The sequence below is a fragment of the Notamacropus eugenii genome, chromosome 5, assembly GCF_028372415.1.
Source record: "Notamacropus eugenii isolate mMacEug1 chromosome 5, mMacEug1.pri_v2, whole genome shotgun sequence".
NCBI lineage: Eukaryota > Metazoa > Chordata > Mammalia > Diprotodontia > Macropodidae > Notamacropus > Notamacropus eugenii.
The window spans coordinates 210,595,212-210,614,481 of NC_092876.1; the positions used below are offsets into that span (position 1 = coordinate 210,595,212).

General features: G+C 36.1%; 1 long non-coding RNA gene across 1 annotated transcript in view; it reads right to left on the bottom strand.

Annotated features, from left to right (window-relative positions):
• Positions 1–15,690: 15,690 nt before the first annotated feature.
• The window catches only part of LOC140509086 (uncharacterized), a 102,309-nt gene continuing 98,729 nt past the window's right edge, over positions 15,691–19,270 (bottom strand). The window contains exon 3 of the long non-coding RNA XR_011968563.1: positions 15,691–16,328. This is a non-coding gene — a long non-coding RNA (uncharacterized lncRNA). The remainder of the gene's footprint in view (positions 16,329–19,270) is intronic.

The window sequence follows — 19,270 nt, forward strand, 5'->3', positions numbered from 1 at the left end:
CCTCACCTTCCAAATTATTTTGCATTCACTTTGTACATATTTTTGCATTTACTTGTTTATGTATATTTTGTTTCCCTTGAGTGACTGTAAGTTCCTTGAGAGCAGGAACTTTTTACATTGTTGTGTATCCATTTAACACAATTCCTGTCACATAATAGGAATTTAATAAACGTTCACTGAATTAATTTAGATCACTCATCATAGATTTAGAGCAGGAAACTACTTCAAAGTCTAACTAGTCCATACCTATCATTTTACAGATAAAGAAGTTGAGGTTCAGAGAGGCTAAAGGACTTGCCTGGGTTGTAGTAAGAAACAGAGCTAAGATTTGAATATAGGTCCTCTGATTCTATATCCTTTACTCTTTCCACTGTTATCAAGCTGGATCCCATGTTGACTGAGAATATGTAACCTTGAAAACCAGTTATATAGTATCCAAAGACAGTCTTCATTTTTTGGACTGTGACTCCTGAAATCACAAATCATGGGAGCAAGCTCAGGACTAAAACATAGTGATTGAAGAATAAACTTTGTTCATAAGAAATATATCTGATATATCAGATTGGGGAATGACATAGTATAGTCTCTGTGTAGCCTTTTTCCTGGTGAGTCCTTTATGTGACTGCCTCTGTACAATTTTTAATATCATTTGGGAAGGCATCATCCCCGTTTGATATCTGATTAAGTGGTTTGTATCATATTCCAACAACAGTATCATTTCTATTTACTCTCTTTTTAAAAAACACACATTCTTTGAATTATGCTTTCTGAATTCTACACAGGCACATTCACCTTGACACACTACTGGTTTCCTCACCATTCAAGGTACTACTGATATAGAGCTATCTTCTTGTGTTCTCTGTTTTCACTGCTTAGTGCTTACCACAAAGGCATCCATTTTAAAAGCTATTGCTGGTACATTTGCTGCCAAATGTTGAGGAAAGAAGAGGAGAGACTGACCACTTTTCTAGTCTCTGAAATTATAGATGACTGTTCCTCCTCCACAGAAATTTCTGAACTTGATTAGAAGCATGCTGTGAAAAATTTGGCTCTGAAAATATAATTTGGAACTAATGATCATGAGTAATTCAAATGAGGAAGAAAAGTAGACAACATCTAAGACAACTAATTTAGCTATACAGTCAGGCTATGAACATTTATTAGGTGCCTGCTATGTAGCAGACAACAAATATGAGATGCAACAAAGCAAGGATTAACCCTTTGCTATTTGTGCGAATTTTCACCTAATAATTACAAAAAGAAAACATGGGTACTCCATCTACCAGCAGCACACCACTCACATGTGGAACTATTGGTTATAGCAAATGGAGAAGTTTTGAATGTTGTGGATAAACTCACTTACCTTCACAGCATACTTTCTAGGGATGTACACACTAAAGTTGATGCATGCTTTACCAGAGCTAGCTCAATATTTGAGAGGCTCTGAAGTAAAGTGGGAGAGAAGTATTAGACTGACTAGCAAACTGAAAGTCTACAGAGCTATTGTGCTGACCTCATTGTTGTATGCCTGTGAAATCTGGGACAGTATAGCAATGCCATGTCAGGAAATGGAATGTCTTTTGTTTGAATTGTCTTAGGAAAATTCTGAAGATCACTTGACAAAATAAGATACTAAATACTTAGGTTCTTTCTCAAACTAAACTGCCAAGCATTCAAACTCTACTGCAGGGAGCACAACTCTGGTGGCCTGGGCATATTGTTCAAATGTGAAATGTGCACTTGCTTAAAAGACTATTTTATGGAGAACTCACTCAGGACAGGTGCTCATATGGTGGTCAAAAGAAGTGATACAAGATCACTCTCAAGGTTTTCTTAAGAACTTTGGAATTGATTGTATGACATGGCAGACACTGGCACAGGACCACCCAGCATTGTGTGCCCACACCAGAGAAGGTACTGTGCACTATGAGCAAAGCAGAACTGAAGTAGCTCAAAAGAAACATATGATGCACAAATTTAGAGAACCCCCTCCAAATGTTCACATGGATTATCTGCACCCAACCTATGGTAGAGCATTCCAAATTCATGCTGATCTGATCAGCCACAGTTGGATACACTGAAACTTGACTCTAACATAGTGATGTCATTTTTGGTCCTCTTTGAGAAGACATCAACTAACCTACTATGTGGTAGGCACTGTGCTAGAGTTCTATGATCAACACACATTTAAAAATTATATATATATATAATATATGTATATATATACAAATATGATATCATATTTTATATATATATATTTTCAATCCATCATCAAGCACTTATTAAGTGCTTACTATGTGACAGTATTGAACCAAGTGTTGGTGCAGAGAGAGGCAAAAACAATCCTTGCTTTCAAGATCAAATTCTAATGGGTAGAGACAAGAAGTAAGTAGGTAGATACTAGTAATATAGAAAGTTGATGGAAAGTAATCTGAGAAGTGAAGGTATCAGCAGCTGGAAGGACTTGTAAGATGAGGATTGAGCTGAGGCTTGAAGGAAACCCAGGAAACTAAGCAGTAGAGGTGAGATGACAGTGCATTCCAAGCATGGAGGATAGCTAATCTAAAATCAGAGAAATAAGAGATGTAGGAACTGTAAAGTAAGAAAAGGTCAAGCTATAAAGAACTTTCAATTCCAGATTTTATATTTGATCCTAGAATTAGTAGAATCACTTGTGTTCACTAGTGCAAGAAAAGAGAGAGGGGCTGTTTGATATAGTCTTATCTGCCCTTTAGAAAAAAATCATCTTGGCTGGTCACTGGAGACTTGATTGGAGTGGGGGTGGTGGTGGAGGGAAGGGAGGAGAAGAGATGAGTCAGAGATACAAGTTAAAAGTCTATGGCAAAAGTCTCGTTGAGAAGTGGTAAGGGCCTGAACTGGTATTGTTGTTGAGTTATTGGAGGGAAGGGATGTATATGTGAGATGTGAAGGTAAAAAAACCAAGATTTAGCAATGCATTGGCCATGAGGGATGAGTGAGAGTGACGAATAAGGGATACCACTGAGGTTTAGATCTTGGGTAACTGAGAAGATGGTGGTTTCCTTAACTATAATAAGGAGTTTCAGAAGAGGGAAGGTTTAGAGGAGGGGCAGAGAAGAGACATAATGATTTCTGTTTTAGTTATAGGGCATCCAGTTTTAAATGTTCAAGAAGTAGTTGGAAATGTGATTCTAGCTCAGGAGAGAGATTGGGTCTGAATGTGCGTGTATGTATATATACATATATGTATATATAGTTCTGGGAATGTGCATGAAAATATGGATGAAAAGTGAACCCTTTATCTAATGAGATTGTCAAGCAAGATATTACATACAAAAAAAATTGAAGGGGTATATATAATCAAGTGTGAATGCAAAAAAAGTTACATGAAATTATAAGAACAGTGCTAAAGAACACCAAAATTCAGACTGAGGTGCAGCTTGCAAAAATGATTATAGTGTTATTTTTATAACGATACAGAGAATAAGAAACTGAATAAGTATTAGATATGTCTACTACTTGTGGAAGATGGTAAAACATTAACAGATGACAGAGTGACAGCAAGACTACTCAAATTAAGTTCATTTTGTACTTTCTATCAAGGAGAGTGATTTAAACTAGAAAGGACAGTAGATAACTAAGAGGAAATTAAATCTTAGACCATACAAGGGAAAATAAAATAGTTCCTAACTACTATAAATGAGTGTAAGTTTCTAAACATAAATTTGTGACATCTCAGTATCCTGGAAGATCTTGAAAATATGATTCAAGAATCATAATGTATAAACTTAGAAAGATTATGGAAAATAGAATAGAAGAAGCACTAGAAGATTAGAAATAAGCAAATATCATGCAATTATTTTAAATCAGAAAAAGTTGGATTCCCAAAACAACAGATCAGCAAACTTGATTCTGATTCCTGGAAACATTATAGAACAGATAATTAAACAGGTATTACGTACATAGTAAGGGTGGAAGATGATGATCACCGGGAATCAGAATGGGTTCATAAAGAAAAAAATACTATAACAAACTGACATAATTTACCTTTTTTTTTTTTTGATAGGGTTGGGCAAGAGAAGTATATCTTGATTTTCACCAGGAATTTGTTAGTCACTAATGGTGACTGTCACAAGAATAAATGTGATCTAACAGTGGTATCAGCTTGAAATGGAAATTGATCCCTGTGGGCTACATTTGGTTCAGAAAATCATAAATTAACATTATCTGTTTTGTATTGCATTTTTATTTATTTATTTTAACCACTTCCAACTACATTTTAATCTGGCTCTGGTGAGTCTCATAGGCTGTTCTGGGCAGTGACTTTGACTTCTTTTCACCAGACAATATTGGGATCACAGTTGAGTAAGATTAAACAAATAGTGTTGACAAATGAACCATTGAGAAACTGAAGAGATGTCTCTTGTGGAGTGCTACAGGACAATGTTGTTATGCCTGATCTGTTCAAGAATTTCAGAAACAGCTTCTATGAAAATATAATCTGATCATCAAATTTTCTGATCATAAGAAACTTGAACTTCTGATCATAAGAAGCTATGACTCAACTAGGATCTAAAAAAAAGTCTTAAGGTCTAGAACTCTTTTAGTCTGAAAACAAATTACCAACATCAACAAGGTAAAGAAACAAGGATAAATGTAAATTCTGGTATTTAGATTCCCCTCCCCCCCGTAACTAACACGTAATATAGAAAAGCATAGAATTTGGGAGGCCTGGTTCACGAAGCGTTCATATGAAAAAAGACCTAGGACTTTAAGTTGACCACAAATTTAATATGAACCAACAACATAGTCGGGCTTCTATAGGAGCCAATCATAGGCTACATTAACAAAAGTATTGAGTTTAGCTTAAGGAAAATATTAGTCTCATGTTCTGCATTAGTCAGACACATCTTGGGTGTTAAACTTAGTTTTGAGTGTCATAATTTAAGGGGGATATTGACTAGTAATCACAATGGAACAGCCAGTGAGTTGCTTGTCACTGTAAATGCTTCATAAAAGATTTGGATAACCATTTACTAGGGAAGTTCCAGAAGAGATTCCCATTTTGCAAGGGAAGTTAGTAACTTCTATAATTCCTTTCAGTTTCATGGTACAGCACACACACACACACACACACACACACACACACAGACACACACACACACACAGACACACACACACAAAATCTGACTATAGAGAAAATGAGAGCCAGCATAATCTGGTGTTGAGATTATTAGACTTGGAGTTATAAAACCCAGGTTTAAATTCCCATTCTGCTATTTACTATGAGATGTTAGCTTCTGCTCTTTATTTTCCTTATCTGTAAAATACAATGAATAATTCTTCTTTTGCATTAACACCATGCTTTCCAAGACTATTGTGGGGATAAAGAGATAACATCTGTGATAATGCTTTGTAATTAAGATACATTATGTAAATATAAATTATTATTATTAAGGGAAAGGACAATGGATTCTAGTCCTGACTTTGCTCAGGAACTCAACATCTTCATCTCACTTGGCCTCATTTTTCTCATCTCTGTAATGAAAGGATTGTGTTACATTATCTCCAAAGTCTGTTCCAATACCAATATTCTATTAGATGCCTGAACCAAGAGTGGGAAGATCAAGCTGAATGGAACTTTAATGAGTGAAATAAGGACAGAGAATTTTCATAACAGATAATGATGTTGTGTAGGATCTGAGGAATTATGAATTTTTAAAGTTCCTTGGTAATTTGCAATACCATCAACATAATTACTGCAAAATTAGATTTATGTACAAAATTTGCAGCAATTCAAGACAATTCAAAATGATGCCACATGTACTTCTATGCTAAGCACTAGGTAGAATTTAAATGAAAACCTCAGGAGAAATGGAAAAAAATATATTAGTACAAGGTTCAAAGATTATTTTGATTCGTATGAAATATCTAGAGTTCCTCTTCAAAGAAGAGCCTGCAAGATTGACAATTGATCTAAGTCTTTATTGAGAGGATCCTATGAAGGGGCAGTTAGTATCTGATGGCTTATGGTGAGAGAAAAGAAATGAAATGGTTGTTAACTGGATTTCCTTAGAAGATAATGTTAAATGTTAATGTTAATGTTGTTAAAGATAATAGCTAAGAGCAGGAAGTAGCTATTTTCATTACCACATTGTCAGGAATCTGCTAATTGTGGGTCAAATATCTGAGCAAGGAGCATCATGTGAAGATGAAAAATCAATGAAAAGGAAAGGAATTTCTAATGAAAAGGGGGAAAACAGCCTTACTCAGGAGTTTCGAGGGCTGCTAATGGGTATGCTAAATAGTCTGTTACCTTAATAATGAATTAATTCAGCAAAAAAGTGATAGAAAATTGAGAATCTGGTCTTAGCAAGTATACAGAATGAACTGAATATTACAGTAACCTGCAGAATGAATACAATGTCTATGCTGATGCTGATACCAAGTCACAATTGCTTGTTTTACAAAATGCAAATTGATCTTTCTAAAGAGAGGTGAAAGATTTGGAGAAATACAATTGTCCATTTCCCTAGTTTCAAATGAGGTCAAACGATATTCCTAGAGAGGATTAAAAAGTTATCTACAGAGGTTTTGAAGTCCTAGTTAAGAAATGAAGATGTAGGGGCAGAGATTGTATCTTAATTCCTGCTACCAATTAAAGGTAGGAACTTCAGAAGGAAAAAAAGGAGGATTTGGGGAATGAATATCTGGTTAAAAATGGCATTTGGATTTAAATATGATGGACTCTTGGCCTGAGATGAAATGTTATGTAATCAAGGCTGGGGAGGACAGATTTCATTTCAGTCTTGTGAATATGATCAAGAGAGCTTTCAGCTAAAAATGAAAGGAGAAAATGAAATTGGATACCATAAAGAGTAACAGGTACTCCCTGGGAAGAGGAATGGCAATTGAGTTCTAATAATTCACAGGAGAAAACAGTATTGAAGATGAGGGTGCAATGATAATATTGATGGCTTCAGATATTTATACAAATGTTCAGTCTTTAAAATAATTTAAAAGTGAACCAGAATCTTGATGAAGAGTAAATGTGACTTCATGGATGGGACTGAGACGCTTATGATGAAACTCATAAATTTGACAGTGGAAGGGTACAGAGCAAATGAGATAAAAGGGACAATGGAGGAGCGATGCATATAAAGAAGATATACTCCTATGAAGGAGGAAAGAGAGCAACTTGGCAAGGAGCAATAGAAGGAGAAACAGATAGCAGAGATATTATGGTACGATAAAATAACACTTAATTTACAAGGTAGTTGTGAGGATCAAATACCTATATAAACTTTAGCATATTTTTATATAAACTAAGTTTGAGCATCCTTGGTTTTTCAAGATGACTGATGACTGATGACAAGTGATGTCTTGACTTGCCCTGTGAATTGGACTTGTGCAAATCATCTGCCTCACTCTCCTTTCTGGAATAATCGCAGGGCCAGTGACAACACAAAAACTCAGAAAGACTGGCTCCAGCCCAAGATACAGTGACAAAGACTGGCTGACCATTGGTTGGGGATGGTGTAGAGAGGGTTATTCATGTTCCAGATGGCCTATGAGGTCCCATCCAACTATACTGGCCTTCTGTGATTCTGCAAGTTGCAGCACTGTTCTTTCAGCCATGCAGGCTCATAATGGCAGAATCTTCTTGTTCTCTTCTCTTCCCCTTACTCAATTCCTTGACACATTTAAACACCACCTTCAAGACTCAGCTTTGGTGCCACTTTCACCATCAAGTCTTCCCTTTTTAATCCCTTCTCCTTTTCCAAATATTCCTAGAATAGTATATCTGATCTCTCTGTTACTCACTTCATGTCCTCTTACGTAGTATATTTATCACTGTGTATGTCATATAGCTACAGTAGAATGTAAGCTTCTCAAAGACAAAGACTATTTTGTTTTTGTGAGTTTATCTACAGCACCTAGTGCAGTAACTTACATATAAATGTTTGTTGAACTGAATACAGTATTATTCTATCCCCATTTTACAGTTGCAGAAACTGAGCCAGACAAAAGTTAAGTGACTTGTCCAGGGTCACACAGCTATGTCATATCTGAGGTTAGATTTAAACTGAAGTCTTACTGACTCTAGACCCAGAATCACATCTACTATGTCATTGTAGCTGCCAAGAGGAAAAGGATGATCAGTTCAAGAAATAGTGGTAGGGGAGTTCAATACAATAGACATCTACCAGAACTCCATTTTCTTACCCAAAGCTAAGCAGCTAATTAAGTAAATATTGACTCACTTTAATGCTAGTTCTTTTAAATTTAAATTTAATTTTAAATTCTTTTAAAGGTGGAGTAAACAAAAAAGAGAAATCAAATTCTGAACCTGATAGTGACCAATTAGGAAGAACTGGTTGCCTAAGCAGAAATTCTAGCAACACTTCAGGGACTTGATTCTGTCTTAACTTGGTAATATCTTAAATGACATCACATATGTACAACACTTTGCAAACCTTAAAATTCAGTTTGAATGCTGGCTTGTAGTGGTAGTAGTGGTAGTAGTAGTAGTAGTGACTTCTGTGGCTAAAAAAAGTCATTTGGTAGCCTATCCTTTGCTGATAATTCTCTCTAAACATACATAAACTGGTAGTAAACAAAGTCTATTCTTGGGTCCATGATGTGTCATTAACACGTCATAGATGTTCTACCCTTTCTTCAGGTCATTAAAATATTCAGTTCATTCCCCATACTTGCTAAGACAGGCTGGTAACAAAGTTTGTTTTCATTTTGGTAGGACTTAACTCATCTGTCATGAGCATATTGTTCAAGACACTGTAAACATCTCCATGTCATTACGAGGCTTCCAAGTATAAGTTTGTGATTAATTTTTTTTTATTAATGAAGCTATGAAATTCCCTGTTTCTTAGTGATTTGTCTTAATTGTTTTGCTCCTGGATCTCATATTATACATTTAGTAACACTGCTTAGCAATCTTCCTAAAGCTGGACAGCTCCTGAACACAAGGCCTATACTTTAGAAAGCTGACATTGGATAAACAGTAATTCCTTTTTAATGATAATTTTAGGCCTGATGGGTAACCTTCTTTAGGCATGGCCAACTCAGAAAAACATCAATAAAGCACAAGATAATTCAGTTGCATTTTTTCCCTATAAAATACAGTTTGTTCTTTCTTTTTTTTAAAGTAACAAAGTCAGGTTTATTTGAATTTGATTAAATGTATGAATCCTCCAGGAATCTTCAAATGAACTCATTTTATAGGTCTTACAGTACAAGATGTGTGGAAATGCCTTGGGTATGACTTGGATAGCATAAATACAGTGTCATTATTAAAAGTTATTAATTATTATTGCTTCTGCTTTCTTCATATATTTGGCATGATTGAATTCAAGAAACGTTCTGAAAGTGCCTTTTATGCGTAATGATAATACACCATGTTACATGTAGAGATAAAAAGATAAAAGCAAAATGGTTCCTACTTTCAAGGAATTTGTATATTTTATTAGAGGGGAAAGTATATGTACACAAATAAGTAAATACAAACATGTTCAAAGCAGAATCAAAATAATTGAGGCATGGAGGTGAGAACTAGTGCTGGACCTGAATTCAAAACTGATCTCAGACACTTAATAGCTGTGTGACCCTGGGCAAGTCACTTAACCCTGTTTACCTCAGTTTTCTTATCTGTACAATGAGCTGGAGAGTGAAATGGCAAATCATTCCAGTGTCTTTGCCAAGAAAACCCCAAATGTGGTCACAAAGAATCAGACATGACTAAAACAACTCAACAACAAAGGAGTGAGAGAGACTATGACTGGGTATAACACAATAGGACTTATGGAGGAGGTATTCCTTGAGTCTAGCCTTGAAGGGCACTAGAGGCTCCAATGCAGCTGAAGACAGAGCATTTGAGGCAAAATGAGTAGCCATAAAAAGAGACAGAGGCAGGGGATGGAATGAAAACGGCAAATAGATTTGTTATAAGAAACATAGTACCCCCAATAAAGGAAAGGTTGATAGAAATTATTAATATCCAGAAAGGTTGGAGCTCCTAAACATTGATCAAGTGTCCTTATTATTAATTCTCTCAGTCTTTATGAAAATAAACATCTTTTCCTTATGTCTAAAAGAATGTTAGTATTTTTTTAATTTTTTGACTGCCTCAGGACCTTTTTCATGATTCCTGGCTCTTTCTTTACCAGCAATGTGCCTAGCTGCTATGGAAATGAATAGTGATAAAGAAGTACTTAGCATCTTCCTGATGCTAGTTGAGCATTAACTACTTTTATTTTCCATGCCAAAGCCTCAGTTGTCCTGCTGTTAGAAATGTCCAGCCCCTTCATGCTGCTCCTCTCCTTACTGGTTCAGAATTTTTTAAAATAAATTTTTATTTTTTCAACTATTAAGCATTTATTTTTCCTCTCTAGGGGGAAAAAGGAAAAAAAAGTAACACAAAACATGTCATATAAACATAGTCAAGCAAAACAGATTGCCACATTGAATATGCTCAAAAATTTGTTTCTTATCCTGAATATTAGTCCATCCTTTCTATGTCATGAAGTAGGCAGTGTTTTCCCATTCTCTGACAAGTTCTTTGTCACTAGTTACTCTTCTCCCCTTTCCAAAGATTAGTGTTCTCCTTTTTTTGAGACTTGAAATTCAACCAAATGAAAGATGCTACAATTAGGGGGAGGAGGTGGATGAGTGAATCAATGGAATATAGCATCCAAAACAAACAGGTCCCACACAGATCAATTGGCAGGGAATCCTAAAGAAATAGATTTTTATAGTTGATGCCAGGAAGATGTCTTTTCCCTTGGTGCTTAGGCCTGGGAAATGCAGAAACACTGGATGTGATTCTGTGGAATCATGGTTGATGGTTGAGTTGATCAAAGTTCGGCAAAATTGTTTCTGCTGTAGTGACATTCAATCATTCTACTAGTGCTCACCACTTTGCTCTGCATCAGTTCATACAAGCATTCCAAAATAAAGACACACCAGGTTTTTGTATTGGTACCTACTAATTATGCATTCATTGAGAGACAGAGCCATAACCAAGATGAGGTGACCATCACCTAACAAAATGGAGTTAGTCTTAATTAAAGTTAGAAAGATTTTTTTTAGCAAGGGTCATAGGACAAGGCAAAGTTCCCTCAAAGGGAAGATTTAAGGTTTTAAATCTCCTCAATAGGCATCACTTGTGGGAACTTGACAGCTAAGCAGAAATGACAGCAAAAATGACTTAGATTCCTAAGTTTCCTGTGGTATCAAGTATGAAATCAATCTCATTTAAAATATAAAGAGAATCTATAATCAATTAAAATGGTTATTGTTTGGTGGGTTGTTTTCTCCTTTGTATTATGGTAGATGGAATGTTTTCACTAAACTACCCTATTTCTTAGAGGGAATATAGACCTTTTGAAACAATCTTCAATGGCAAAGAGATTTAATTATTGATATCACACAATGAGCTTTATTTCCCTGTACTGCCTTGGGCTTGGGGAGGAAACAATGGTGCTGAGATGAGGGTAAGGATGAAGTAGGAGAGAGACTATTATAAGTCAATTGTAATACCACTATGTTGTGAGTCAGGAATCTACAAAAAATTAATGTCAAAAGTTTTGCCACCTAGTACTTAATGTTTTTCCCAGGCCTGAGTCCCAGGGGAAAAGATACCTTCCTAGTGTCAACTATAAAAACCTTTCTTTTTAGGATTCCCTCCTAATTGATTGGTATTGGACATGTTTACTTTTGGCACTGCATTTCATTGATTTTCCCATCCTCCTTCTCCCAGTTGTAGTATATTTTTTTGGGGGTGAGTTTCAAGTCTCAACAAAGGAGAGAACTAATCTTTGGGGAGAGGAGAGTAGTGACTAGTAGCCAAAATCTTTCCAGAGAATGGGAAGAGAAAAACTGTGAAGACATAGATCATGAGATCCTGAGAGAAGAGGAACAACGAGGGAAACAATTGAAGAGAAACTGAAAAGAAGTGTTACTTGGACAAATCTTGAAGAAGCAAGCTTCCTACATCCTGGAATTGTAGCAAGTTTAGAGGTCAATTGGCCCATGGGGATGAAGGAAATCATTTGCCTAATGGTGTACTTTTGCAGTCTTGGTATCTTTTGATGGCTACCACCTCTATAGAGTGCTCCTCTTTTAAGCACTGTCTTTTAGGGCCTTTTTCCTTTCCCCAAGGCTAACACTTGAAATTTTAAATAAGGAAGACAATCCTTTATTACTACTATCTCTTTCCCTTCCGTCTTACCCCAAATAAAATTTATTTTGATATCCTCCACCAAAGCAGTTGGGAAATGGCTATAAATAATATTCATATACCAGTAATTTCATTCTCAATTAGTTTTCTCTTCCTGGCCCCCAACCCACCCCAAAAGACATTGGGTTTATTTTGTTTTTCAGTCTCTTCAACTGTATCCCTTACCTTTAAAAAATTATTGGCTGGGATTTTCTTTAATTTGCTTTACTTGGTTTTGGTTTTATTATCACTGATTCATCTGGTCTAAATATAGCTCATTTGACAAAGTCTCTTGCTGCTGTTTTCAGTGAGTACAGGATGTAAGTACTCCCTGTTCTTGAGCTTTAATTTCAATATTCATATTTCTCACTTGTTGAATCTGTGGCTCTTTAATTCATGGGAGGAATATTGTATTGCTTATTTTTTAATTTAAAAGGAAAAGTTGATACAACTGTTTGGAAATCATCTATGATAAAATAGTACCAGTAACATAGATTCTTGAGTTGTTATAAGTCTTAAGAATGTTTATATACATTTCCATGGAGCAGCGATTCCCATATGAGTTGTCAAAGAGGTCTTTGAGGAGTGTTGTGGTCATTGTTCAGTAACCAGTTTCAAGGGACCACCTCCCTGAGATCCAGAATCATCTCAATTATGTATCTTTTTGTTCTCTTTTATATGTCTGTGAAATCTGGATACTGCAACTTAAAATATTTTAATTCAAGCATTTGTTGAAAACTAAATATATGTAAACCACCGTGCTGGGTGCTGATGAGAATATGAACATAATAGAGACAAGGCTCAGGGTTCAGCAAGGAACTAAGGGTGGCATTCAGAAGGAGACATGCCACCAACTTAAGAGAAAAGGTGACCAAACTCTGTAATACACTTGGAAAAGTTAACCTTTCTTGAATGATGTTTGAAATAAATTAATTAATTAATAAAACAAATTAATAAAATTAGTTAAAAATGTTAGAAATTTTTGTATACGAATGCTAAAACAATCACTATGCTTTCACTTTCCCTGCCCTACCACAATCCCAAACTTGATACCCTAACACTTATGCCCCACCATACATACATACACAAATTATAAATGAATTTACTAGAGTTTTAGGCAAATCCCTGGAAACTGAGCTTTTCTGGAGTAGAATTCTTCGGAGGAAAATAAAAATTTTGAAGGAGATTTTCTGCTTGCCTATGCTTTAAAAAATAATTTTAGTTTCATTCTTGAGTAGAGATTGTTCCATTGGGTATGTTTCTATGCTGGTAGCTAACACAATACTTGGTCCATGGTACACATTTATTAAATCCTTGTTGATTGATTGATTGATGTTTTAGAGTTTTACATGATGTAAAGGAAACAAATAGAATTCTATAAAATTATATGTTATATGAAGCTGTATGTGTGAAATATTTTCACTACATATTTTTCCCCTGATTTTAGAATAAATAGTAAGATACTGTTTAAGAAATAGAGCAAAGTCGTTTCTAATTGCCTCCTGCACACCCAGAATTTATCTCTCTGACAATAGAGCAAGATCTGTATATAGAACACATGAAATATGAGGATGGGAATGAGAATTTATGATTAACACAATACAAATTGACATTATTCTAAGTTTTGGGTTGGGAGCTAAGCTTCAGCTAGATTTATAGTCCACATTAAAGAGCTTGTGGTGAGAGAGGTAGAATGAATGATGAAATCCACACAAACCATACAACCTCAACTTGATCATTAGTTTCAATCTCACTCCTCTACTGAACCTTTTATCAGAACTATTTGGAAGTAATGACACTAATTAGTATGAATTTATGTTCCTTTTTCCTGTCTATTCTCTAAAAATCAATACCCCACCTATCATTTTTAGTTGGATCTATCAGAATACAATATAAGGTGAAAAAATATTACAGAGAACAGACAACGCAACATAAGGTGAAAAAATGTTACAGAGAATAGATAATGCAGCAAGTTAGATCTCTGTTCCTCAATAGGAAGAAACAGGGGGAGGTGGGAGATGGGACCATATTATTTGAGAACAGGAGTTTTACAATGCTAAAGTGAAGTTGGGTAAGGTATTAATGCTATCATAAAACAATATTGGTTGGAGGTTGAAGAGGACCATGCCATCAGAAAAATAATGATATGACTTGCACTTGACTTTGTTTTGAGTGAAGAAGGGCTGTGCAGGTCACCAGCCTCACTTCTCCTCCAGGGCCATTTGAATCCAGTGACCAGATATTCATCAGGATGACTGGAGATGACCCAGGATGAGGCACTTGGGGTTAAGTGACTTGCCCAAGGTCACACAGTTAGTGAGTGTCAAGTGTCTGAGGTGAGATTTGAACTCAGGTGGTTGGAGGTAACATTATGCGGGAGTATGCCTATAGTTATCATCTTAGAAACATAAAAACAGAGAGAAAGAGAGAAGGGGGGAACAAAGTACCTACACAATTCTTCAGTTCTTTAACAATATGACTATTCCTCATTCTGCCTGTTTGGCATTATGAGCTAAGCCCTATCAACTGCAGGCATGTTGCTAAAAAAAAAAAAAAAAAAAAAGAATAGACATATCCTATATTTTTATAGCATTATGCAGTTTGCAAAATTGTAAACTTATCTCATTTGATAAGAAGCCTTATGGTATTCTAAGTAAAGAGCTAGTTTCAGAGCTATCAATCATGGGATGATACATTTAGAGTCAAAAGGAATTTTAGAAGTCAATGAATCTAACATCCTCATTTTATAGATGAGGAAATAGTGAGTGTCTGAGAAAGGATTTGAAATCAAGATTTTCCTGATACATTCAACATCCCACCTCTGATTCTGCGTCTTGTGACCCTGGGCAAGCACCTAACCTCTCAGTACTCCATGCAACCATTTAAGACCATAAGTTGCAAAGGTGCCAATCTGTCTGGATGGAGGGAGTTTTCTCATCTATAAACTCTGTAAACCAATGAAATCACGGGTCCAATTATTATTTCATTTGATGACACGGTGAGGTAGGTAGGTAGGTAAAGCAGGTATTGGTATTCTCATTTTTTTTAACCAGTTAAGAAACTGAGGCTTAAAGTAATTAAATGACTTGCCTGAAGTCAGATACTTAGTATAGTTGAAAAGATGATAGTCATTAAAATTATGTGGAAGAATTATAAGAAAGTCATTATTATTTAACATTTACCCAGTACTAAGGTGTGCTGGTCATTATGTGCAACACTCTGACAAACAAAGTCTCCAACTTGAATAAGCTTAAAATTGGAGGACTCACTACTGATGGAACTAATTGATGCTAGATATTACTACAATCTCTTAATTTCATTATGGTTTTATTAAAATAGGTGAAACTCTCTTAAAAAACCAAGCACTTCTCCAAGTCCTTCCTACTCAGTTTTTTGGGTGGCTGACTAAAAAGAAATTCACTTCTTTGCTTTTAAGATCTAATCTTGTATATCATGAAACAGAAACACAGTCATTCTCACCTCTAATATAACTACAGAATTTATTGCTGGTGTACAAAACAGGTGAAAAATTTACTCCCATGAAACGAATACAAAGACACAAATATTTCTTCCTCAACCTCAGCCTTGGATTTGGGGAAATGAAACTGCAAGTATGAACACAATTCAGGAAACAGATGCTGGAGTTCCAGAATATAGACCTATGTCATAGAGGTCTGAGGAGGGTAGACTCTGTATGCTTTCATACTGACATAGAAAAGGGCTGGAGCTCTTTTTTCTTTTTTACAAATTCATCATTCTAGGGTTTGGATGGATGGAATGACAATAACTGACAACCTGGCGCTCAGCTCTCATCTGTGGGTCCAAGAAGCTGTAGTATGCACTTGGTAGACTGACTAAACCAGATTGAGTACAACCAACAGGTCTCAAACCCATCAGTGAATTAGAGGGATGTCTACCCCGAGCATGTGAAGACATCCCCCAGTGGAATGGGTGGATGAGAACAATTTGTTTGAATGGTCATGAAGGTGATTTAAGTAGGCACTATGGAACATTTAGAGCTTGGTCAGGCATTGAAGATTCCAAGGTCATCTATTGAATCCTGGGCCATCGCCAGTCATCCTGACTTTTGTCTTGCCATTGGGCTTCGATGACTCTGGAAGAGAAAATGAGGTCAACAACTTTGTGCAATTATACCTCACTTAAATCCTATTCATGCACAAGTCAAGACATCACCCCATAGTGTCATTGGTCTTCATTGAAACCAAAGACAAAATAGCAACAGACTTTAGAATTCTGATACCTGTTTGAATTCACCAATCATGAATATCTTAGATAAGATTAAATGTAGGTTCTGGCTGAATTTCTTTGGTCATAAAGGACTATAATTAAGGAAACAGCAGGCATTATAGTTATTTTAGCCCAGGAAATAGGGTGCTGGCTTTGGAGTCGGGATGAACTGAATTCTAATCCTGACTTACTAGCCATTTGATCCTGGGTGAGTCACTTAACCTCTATCAACCTCAATTTTCTTACCTGTAAAATTGGAGTGGATTGGTGGTAATAATAGGACTTGCTTTATAGGGTTGTTTTCAGGATGAAATGAGATAATATTAAAAATGCTTTGCAGACATTAAAGGATCTATAAATGTTAGCCATTACTCCTCTTTCTCCTTCTACTACTCGAACTACTCCTATCATCATACCCCTGAGGGAAAGGGTTTAATCTAACCAGCCTGAATTCCCTACAAAATTAATCTGTTTTCTCATATTCATTCAGAGGAATTTAGTGTTCCCATAAGCTATTCCCATAGCTTAGCATTAATACTTTTACAGACAGTAATTGTCAGAGGCTTGAAGAAATGGGATACCAACAGATAGCATATCACAGATTGATTTTTATTTACCTTCAGTTTATTTCTTCTTAATCCTATCCTTTCTAAAACTTGCTGACCATATGATTCTGAACAAGTCCTTTTATTTCGTTGAACCTGTTTCCTCACCTGTGAAATGGGGATAATTTTCCTGTATTGCAGGATGACTGTGGGAAAGTGCCATTTTCATGTGAATTACTATTTCAGACTCTAGACTTGTCATTCTAATTTATGCAGTTATTATTAATACATGGTTTTAGTCTACTGCATATAATATGGCTGCAATCAATGCCACTTTGCAATAATGACATTAAGACATAATCATTCTGCTACTTAAAGCTTTAACCTTACTTTTAATGTACTAGAACAATTACCTAAGAACAATCCAGCTTAGCACCAGTTTTGCCATGTTCTGTCCCAACACGGAATCCACCCAAGATCTTTAGGTGGTAGCTGAATCTCCACTCATGGCTTATCTCAGATTGACTGCATGGTTTTATTTACTGGTTCCAGTCAGCCAGTTTAGTAAGTCTCTGACTAGGATGCCCTTGTTCCCAGGTAGCTCTGCTCGACTCAGGTCTGTTTTTGTACAACTCACTGCTTCCAGTAATGTTTTGCTTATCATGTTTTCATGTGGAACTAATAAATGATGCTAGGCAACGTTTGTTTTTCTAAATAACTCGGATTTTAAGCCTACATATCTCTTTGTGGCATGAATTTTGTTGTTTCTTTGAGATGAATGATCTTGGGAGGCCAAGAAGGGAGAGAGCTTGGCATCTAGAGAAAAACTAGGGGCCAGCATGAACGCAGTATTGTTATCACTGCAGAGTAAATCTGGAAATAGATGTTGGAAAAATGTTGGCAAAAGGCCAACTTTCAGATGATTTTTCCCCTTATCTTATCATTTAAAATAATGACTCCCATCCCCACAGCTAACAACATTGTATTGATATTACCTTGGTTTTGTTTTGTAAAATAAAAAGACTTCTTTAAAGTATCTTAATTTCTTTTAATTAAAGAAGCCTATTTTAATAGTTGGTATATTGATACATTCCGTGTTTTCAGCTTCTAAGGCATCAAACGTTGTTCATTAGGGAACTATTTAAAAAGTAATTTAGCATAGACAGTAACTTCTCCTTAGCAAACGCTAAGCTATAATTCACGATCACTATAATGGAGATACTATTCTCAAACTCAGAGGCAAATTGTGTAAACAGCTAGCAAAGTTATGCTTGGGTATTTAATTGTTCTTTATGCATGCAAGAAGATTGGGCAGCGTAGGCTGGGAGATATCTTTTAAATGAGCAATGGGTGATGCTTGTAATTTTAATTTTTTCTGCCTTTATTAGGAACATGTGCCCTGGCATGAACCCAGCCCTGACTGGAAGCTCATGATTCTTGCCTTCAGCCATTGCAAATGGCTTTCAATTTCAACATGCATTTTATTGACAAAAACAAAGCTCTGGATTTCCAGAAGTTTAAATTAAATTTCATGATGTATCCTCCTGGCCCAGCTTTTGTCTCACCCAGACAAGTCAAAGTGCAAGGGGGAAGGAGTTGATCCCATTAGCCTGCTGCTCAGAAGCTGCTGGTTATTACAGCAGGCTCAGGTTTTTCAGGGCACTGCTGTGAAACCTAAAACCCAACACAAAGGGAGGGCACAGAGCCTCCAGGTGGTCATTTCCTGTAATTAATGCCTTGGGGAAAGTTCAGCTCCTTAATAGCGTAATAGCCTGGTAAGCCTTCCAGTGAAGTGGTCCTTTCTCAAAATTATGCATTTTATCTCTCTCTCTCTCTCCCCCTCCCTCCCTCCCTTCTTCCTTCCTTCCTTCCTTCCTTCCTTCCTTCCTTCCTTCCTTCCTTCCTTCCTTCCTTCCTTCCTTCCTTCCTTCCTTCCTTCCTTCCTTCCTTCCTTTCTTCCTTCCTCTCTTTCTGTCTTTCTTTTCCTATACCTTCAACATACTGAGATCCCATTAAAGAATAAACATAATAAAGGATCTACTTAGAAGCCAAGTTTTGCCCATTGTTTCTTAGGCTGGTTTGTAGTAGGAGAAAAAAAACAACAACCAAAAAAACCAAACAAACCAGGAATTCTTTATCTAGAGTGTTTGATTTTGTTCCTCACTTATCATTCTCTGGATTTTATTGGAAGCAGACTTATCCACTTAAGGTGCATAATTTGTGCCATATACAAAATCTTGTGGGGCTAATCAGTGGCATGAAG